Source organism: Erythrolamprus reginae, chromosome Z (assembly GCF_031021105.1).
Source record: "Erythrolamprus reginae isolate rEryReg1 chromosome Z, rEryReg1.hap1, whole genome shotgun sequence".
Lineage (NCBI taxonomy): Eukaryota > Metazoa > Chordata > Lepidosauria > Squamata > Dipsadidae > Erythrolamprus > Erythrolamprus reginae.
The window spans coordinates 77,414,257-77,421,900 of record NC_091963.1 but is presented as its reverse complement, the minus strand read 5'-3'; positions in this window follow the sequence as shown (position 1 = coordinate 77,421,900).

Genomic DNA, 7,644 nt, shown 5'->3' with positions numbered 1-7,644 from the left:
GGAAACAGCAGAGGGAGAGGCGGGCGGGAGTGGTCGTTTGGATGCTGGTGGAGGTGGAAGAAAAAGAAAGGAGGAGGGGGAGGAAGAGGAGAAGGAAGAAGAGGAAAGGAAGAGGAGAAGGAGGAGGAGGAGAAAGGGAGGAGGAAGAGAAGGAGGAGGGGGAGGAAGAGGAGAAGGAAGAGGACAAAAGGAATCTCATAATTGACCCCTCCTCCCCTTCCCAAAGCCCGTCCCTTCCTTCTTCAAACTGTGCCAGCGCCGCTGCTCTGCAGCCCTCCAGAAGACACAGTCGGGGAAGAGCTCTCACATTCTTCCCAGCCGTGCATGACAGTGAAAGTGAGAGAGTGAGTGACCTTGTGGAGGGAAACAGCAGAGGGAGAGGAGGGTGGGGCGGCTGTCATTTGGATGCCAGTGGAGGAGGAAGAAAAAGAAAGGAGGAGGAGGGGAAAGGAAGCCCCTTCCTTGCTTCCCCAAGCTGTGCCAGTGCCACTGCCCTGCAGCCCTCTGGAAGACACAACTGGGTAATAGCACTCACCTTCTTCCCAGACGTGCACACTAGCGAAGGCAAGTGATAGACCCTGCAAGGGGAAACAGTGGAGGGAGAGAGGGGGGCTGTCGTTTGAATGCCGATGGAGGAGGAAGAGAATGAAAGGAGGAAGAGGAGAAGGAAAAGGAGGAAAGGAATCTCACAATCGACCCCTCCTCCCCCTTCCTAAACCCCCTTCCTTCCTTCCCCAAGCTGTGCCAGCACCTCTGCCCTGCAGCTCTCCAGAAGACACAGCCAGGGAAGAGCGCTCACTTTCTTCCCAGCTGTGCATACCAGCAAAGGTGAGTGAGCAATCTTGTGGAGGGGGGAAAACAGCGGAGGGAGAGGCGAGCAGGGGAGGCGTCATTTGGATGCCTGTGGTGGAGGAAGAGAAAGAAAAGAGGAGGAAGGGGGAGGAGGAGGAAGAGGAAGAAAGGGGGACAAGGAGGAGGAGAAAATGAGAAAGAGGAAAAGGAGAAGGAGACAGCAGGGCTATCAAGGAGGGCAAACGCCCCAGTGGGGCTGTCAAGGATGGCGGAAGCCCCACCGACTGACACGCTGGCAGGCAACTCCCCACATGAGTCAATCCACCCGCAAGGCTCCCTCCGGACACCCTCCACTATCTTTCCCCCCCACCCTCCTCCTCCACCCACCCCCAAACAAGGGTCAGAATGCCTGCAGTAATAAGGCAAAAGGGGTGAGTTTTGTGATGGGCTTGCACGCATTATTTGCTTTTACATTGATTACTATGGAAAAAATGGCTTCTTCTTATGAACTTTTCTACTTAAGAACTGGATATGAATTGTTTCAACTCCTATATGCTAAATGATGCTATAGAGCACAACACACCAAGACAACTAGACACAAGAACAGTTTTTTCCCAAATGCCTTCACTCTGCTAAACAAATAATTCCCTCAACATTGTCAAACTATTAACTAAGGTTGAATTAGTATTACCAGGGGTCTCAAACTCATGGCCCTCGGGACAATAGTTTGTGGCCCCCACCTCAATATCAAAAATTAATGTTAGTGTGGCCCGAGTTTGATACAAATGGCACTTTTCAGTGTTGTGTGTAGAGCTGAATGAACCTACCAATCACGATGGGGTATATTGCTCTTGGAGGCAGGACATTGGCTGGGCTAATTGCGAACTTGCACCATTACCCTGGGCTCAGAAGCGGAGGTGGCCCCGGAAATTGCTACTCAGTGAGACAGAAAAAAAAGCAGAAAAGATGCATCGGCTAAAGTTTAGCCGCTAAACACTGAAACAGTGACACCAAGTGGAATTATATATTACACAGCCCCAAACATGTCTTTTTCAAAGCCTGCAGTGAAGAGAAAGGTTGGTGATGAGCACAGACAATTTCAGGAAAAGGGGGAAGTGCAATATTTCTTTGTTGAGCACAGGGACATCCCGACGTGTCTTATTTGCACAGAGAAAGTTGCGGTGCGCAAAGAATACAATTTGAAACATCATTACACAACTAGACATGCTGATGAGTATCAGATCCAAGGGCTTAAAGCACAAAAGGTTTTGTGCTTGTGTAGAGGAAATGGAGTCAGAATATGGGGATATGCTCTACTTCACCGAAGTACATTGACTCAGCAGGGGAAACATATTGAAGAGATTTTTTGAGTTGAGAGCAGAAGTGAAAACCATCATGGAGAAAGATGTGGTTGCTGTCCTTGTGCTAAGTGATCCAAAATGGCTTATGGACTTAGCTTTTTTTGTTTATATCACACATGAGCTTAATGTACTGAACAAGAAGTTACAAGGCCAGGGGCAACTTGTCAGTGCTGCCTTTGACAATGTGAGAGCATTCTCTATAAAATGTATGTTATGGAAAGCCCAGCTTTCTCAGACAAACCTTTGCCTTTTCCCAGTATGCAAGGCACTCATGGATGCAGGCACACCATTCAGTGGCAAGGAGTATGTGGATGTCATTTTGAAACTACAGGAGGGATTTGATCACAGATTTGCAGACTTCAAGACTCACAGAGCCACAGTTCAAATTTTTGCGGACCCCTTCTCCTTTGATGTGCAAGATGCCCCTCTTGTGCTTCAAATGGAGCTCATTGACCTGCAGTGCAACTCTGAACTCAAAGCCAAGTTCAGGGAGGTGAGTGGAAAAGCAGACAAGCTCAGGCAATTTTTGAGAGCCCCCCAGCTTCCCTGAGCTTTACCGAATGTTCAAGCAGACCATGTGTCTTTTTGGGAGCACATACTTGTGCTAAAAGCTCTTTTCTACCTTGAACTTCAATAAGTCCAGGTCCAGACTTACTGATTGTTGTGATTCCGTCTGAGGCCCCTCAGGGAACGGCTGATCCTCTGCTGGCTTCCTGCTCAGAGGGGGAGGATGAGGAACAGGAGGTTCAGGCAGACAGGGAGGAGGAATCTCAGGCTGAGGGAGAGGGAGGACAGCCAGAGTCCCCCGAGAGGGAGCTCTCCCCAGCAAGCAGCCCGGATTCCTTAGATGAAAATGCACAAGCAATAATCGATCTCCGGCAGAGAAGAGCAACACAACGAAGGGGACAATTAGCCAGTTACTTTCAGCACTAAAGAGGCAACAGCTGGGTTTGTGTGTGGTGCTCTCTGGAAAGGCTGAAAAGGCAGACCCACCCTTCCTGGCTTGTGGAGTATTATCTTTGGGAGTCCTGGGACCTGGCTGTGATTTTTGGCGTCTTGGAATTCTGGTTTGTGACTTTGAATACTGAAACCTTGGGGGGAAAAGGTGTGGGTCTTATTCTCTACAGTGGTGGGTGTGCCAGCAAGAAGTCTGCTGTATTGTCTGGCCATCAGGACTCTGCTGTGAAGTCTCATAGCCTGCCTGTTGGGAAGAACAGATTTTTCTCTGTGTTTATTTTTCAAACTATAAAGTGCTTTTGCTTTTACCAGCGTGTCTGGTTGCTTTTTCCAGTTGGTGTTGAAGTCTGGGGGCACCCAGACAGAACACTGATGAGCATCTCCAAGCCCTACTGAGGGTTTCAACAGCTTCCTCCCTTAAGCCAAATGTGGCTCGGCTATGCGACAGTAAGCACTGCCAGATCTCTAGCAGCAAGAAGTAGGCAGAAGAAGCCATGTTCCATACAGTTTATGTTCAATGTTCCATTCATGTTCAGAAAGTTAGATGTTAAAGAACTGTTAATACAGACATTTGAATCTGAATAATAATTACATTTCTCTAGTCAGTAACTATATGTGGTTTGTTCAGTCTTCTATATCTGCTGTATTATTATTATTATTATTATTATTATTATTATTATTATTATTATTATGTCAATACAACACAGCAAATGAGATCACTATGCTGGATTTCATATTTCATCACCAGTCGGGCGCTTCCCAAGCACCTAGGACTCCGTGATGGGGCGGCGAATTATGTTTGCCGATCCCAGTAAAGTGGCCTTTTGCAATTGACAGATGGAGATTTTGTTAATTCTGATGGTTTTCAAATGTCCGCTGAGATCCTTTGGCACTGAACCCAGCGTGCCAAGTACCACTGGGACCACTTTCACTGGCTTATGCCAGAGTTGTTGCAGCTCGATTTTTAGATCTTCGTATTTCACTAATTTCTCTAGCTGCTTCTCCTCAATTCTGCTGTCCCCTGGGATTGCAATGTTGATGATCCATACTATCTTTTTCTCCACAATCAGGATGTCTGGTGTGTTATGCTTCAGAATTTGGTCAGTCTGAATTCGGAAGTCCCACAGTAGTTTTGCTTGCTCATTTTCAACCACTTTTTCGGGCTTATGATCCCACCAGTTCTTTGCCACTAGTAAATGGTAGTTACAGCACAAATTCCAGTGGATCATCTGTGCCACAGCATCATGTCTATGCTTGTAGTCTTGTCTGTGCGTTCTTTTTGCAGCAGCTGAGTATGTGATTGATTGTTTCATCTGTTTCTTTACAGAGTCTGCACTTTGGATCGTCTGTTGATATTTCAATTCTGGCTTTGACAGCATTTGTTCTAATGGCCTGTTCTTGTGCCACCAGTATTAGTCCTTCTGTCTCCTTTTTGAGTGTTCCGCTTGTAAGCCATGACCAGGTCTTTTCTTTATCCACTTTGCCTTCAATCCTCTCCAAGAACTGGCCATGCAATGCTTTGTTCCACCAACTGTCCATATGACATTGAGTTACAGTTTTTCTATACTGGTCCTTGGTTCACTTCACCTTGAGAAGCTTCCTTTTGTTGACCTCCATCAATGCTGACTCTTTGCTCTCCTTCACATAGTCAGCTAATGCATGTTTCTCTTCTTCCACTGTCTGCTTCACTTGCAAAAGTCCTCTGCCACCTATTTCCCTTGGTAAATACAGCCTGTCAATGTCACTGTGAGGGTGTAGTGCATGATGGATCATCATTAATTTTCTGATTTTCCTGTCCAAGTTGTCCAGCTCTGCTTGAGTCCTGTTCACTATGCCAGCTGTGTATCTAATGACAGGTATGGCCCAAGTATTTATAGCCTTGATAGTGTTGCCACCATTCAGTTTGCTCTTCAAAATTTTTCTGGTCCTCTGGATGTACTCTTTGCTGATCACAGTTTTCACATGACCATGCTTGATATTATCCAGTTGCAAGTATCTGTAGGCTTCTGGCTGGTGGCACTTGATGGTTTGACCATTTGGCATTTCAATGCCCTCACTTTCAGTGATTTTCCCTTTTTTCAGTGCCACTGTGGCACATTTATCCAGGCCAAACTCCATGGTGATGTCATTGCTGAAGATTCACACAGTGTTGGTTAGTGACTGTATGTCAGTTTCTGATTTTCCATACAGCTTCAGGTCATCCATATACAGCAGGTGTGAAATTTTTGGTAGATTCCTAGCAGTTTGATTTCTGTAGGATGAGTGAAAGCGGGATTTTAGCGATGAATTATTATTATTATTGTTGTTGTTGTTGTTGTTATTGTTATAATTGTTATCATTTTCATTTTATTTATTTATTTACTGATTTGTTAATTTATTTTCATTTTTTAATACAAAATAGGATGAAAAAATAAAGATATTTGATAACATTGGCCCAGCTTCCCCCAGACTCTACCTCCAGCGGCTCCCGGGTAAATTGAGTTTGAGACCCCTGGTATTACTATTAGTCTTCTCATCATTCCTATCACTCATCTCCCCACCACTTATGTGTCCATTCCTATCACCCATCGGCTCCACTTGCTTGTATCCTTATGATTTTGTTCTGCCGGCATGTCCCAACTGCCCGTAATTACAGGGTAATTAGTCCAGAAAGACACACACCACATGATAGAAGGAAAACCAAAAATCTTTATCAACAGAAAAGCAGAAAAAACTCCCTTTTTAAATGTCAAAGGGATTTTCTGGTACACACAAGGCACAGATTAAATGCAATCCAATTTCTCACTCAGTAACTGGGAAATTGAGTCCAAATTCCAAAGTCCAGAAAGTCCACACACAGTCTTGAACAGGGAAACAGCAAAATCACGATCTTGACGAATTATGAATCAGATAAATTTCCACAAGGTTAAATCAGCACGCTGCTCTTTTATCTGTAGCACTAATTACAGCAGCCCCACCCAACCACAGGTGGCCTCACTTATCTCCTGTAATAATCCTTCAGTTGTTCTCTCCTATGCATCACTCTCTGCATGTGTGGGTCTGTCATAAGTTCTTGTTCAGAATCCAGGAACTACTATGCAATTGGAGTCCAGATCAGCCCAGATCCGAGCGACTTTATCAGCGAAAAACGAGTTAAATTCCTCGGCACTACCCTGTAAGGGCTCCCCCACTCCCCCCTGATTTAGAAGGGAGCGGGTCACCCTAAACAGAGCAGCAGGGCGGGATTCCGCTGATGCAATCAAGGCGGCATGGTATACGCATCTTGCTGCCTTGAGCGCCACTTTGTAGGTCTTAATAAAAGCTCTTACAAGTGTTCGGTCGGATTCAGACTTACTCTTCCTCCATCGCTTCTCTAGACGTCTCTTCTGGCATTTCAACTTCCGGAGCTCCTCATTGAACCATGGAGCTCTACGGGGTCTAGTGCCACAGAGAGGTCGCAAAGGCGCAATTTGGTCAAGAGCCTCCGCTGCAGCCTTGTTCCAGCCCTCAGCAAGAGACTCTGCTGAGCTGTGGACGAGTGAATCTGGTAAAACCCCAAGCGCCCTCTGAAAGCCCTCAGGGTGCAGGGAGGATTGGAGCCAGGAAATCGAGCTGCAGTAGAAAATGGTCTGACCATGACAAAGGCAATGCTTCTAAGCACCTTAGTCTCAGACCATTATTCAATTGCTCTGAGAGGAATATCATATCGGGGGGGTGTCCACCCTCATGAGTCGGACCCTGAACTACTTTGGTCAGGTCCATGGCTGTCATGGTGGCCATCAATTCCTGTGCCAATCTAGAGGAACCACCGAGTGATGGCAGATTGAAGTCCCCCAGGACAATAAGTCCAGGGAACTCCACCGCCAACCTGGCCACCTCCTTCGAGCAGCACAGGCAGGATTATTGACACGCAGCTGGGAGGCAGGTACATGAGTAACAAGCCCACCTGAACCCCTGAATCCAACTTCACAAGGAGTGACTGAGAACCCGCAATCTCAGGGGCAACGAGTCTACGCAGGCGAAGGTTCTCCCTGGCTATAATAGCCACTCCCCCCCTTCCCTGGGGTCGAGGCTGATGCCATATCTGAAACCTGGCTGGGCATAATTCCGAGCGAGGAACTCCTCCCTCAGGGCCCAGCCAGGTTTCAGTCACACATGCCAGATTGGCCTCCTCATCCAGGATTAAATCCTGGATGAGGAGAGCTTTGTTTACTACCGATCTGGCATTGAGCAGCAGCAGCTTGAGCCCAGGGCCTGGATTATACTCGTCACCAGTACCCCGGGATGAGCTCACGGGACCAGAACAGGGGATCGCTTTTAAGCAGCGATCCCTTCTTCCTCCAGAATGGCTAGCCCCTGACTCCCACCATATCTACCTCTCCCCAGCAAGACCGGAATATTCCGGCCCTCCACCACTCCAGTGATAGATGCCTCTCTCCCTCCTGTCCTTCCATCGCTAGGTAGGCTAAGTTCAACATTCACACTATTCTCATTATTTATATACCTATCATCCCACCCACCCCACTCATTAATTTCATACAAAACAGCCCTCCCA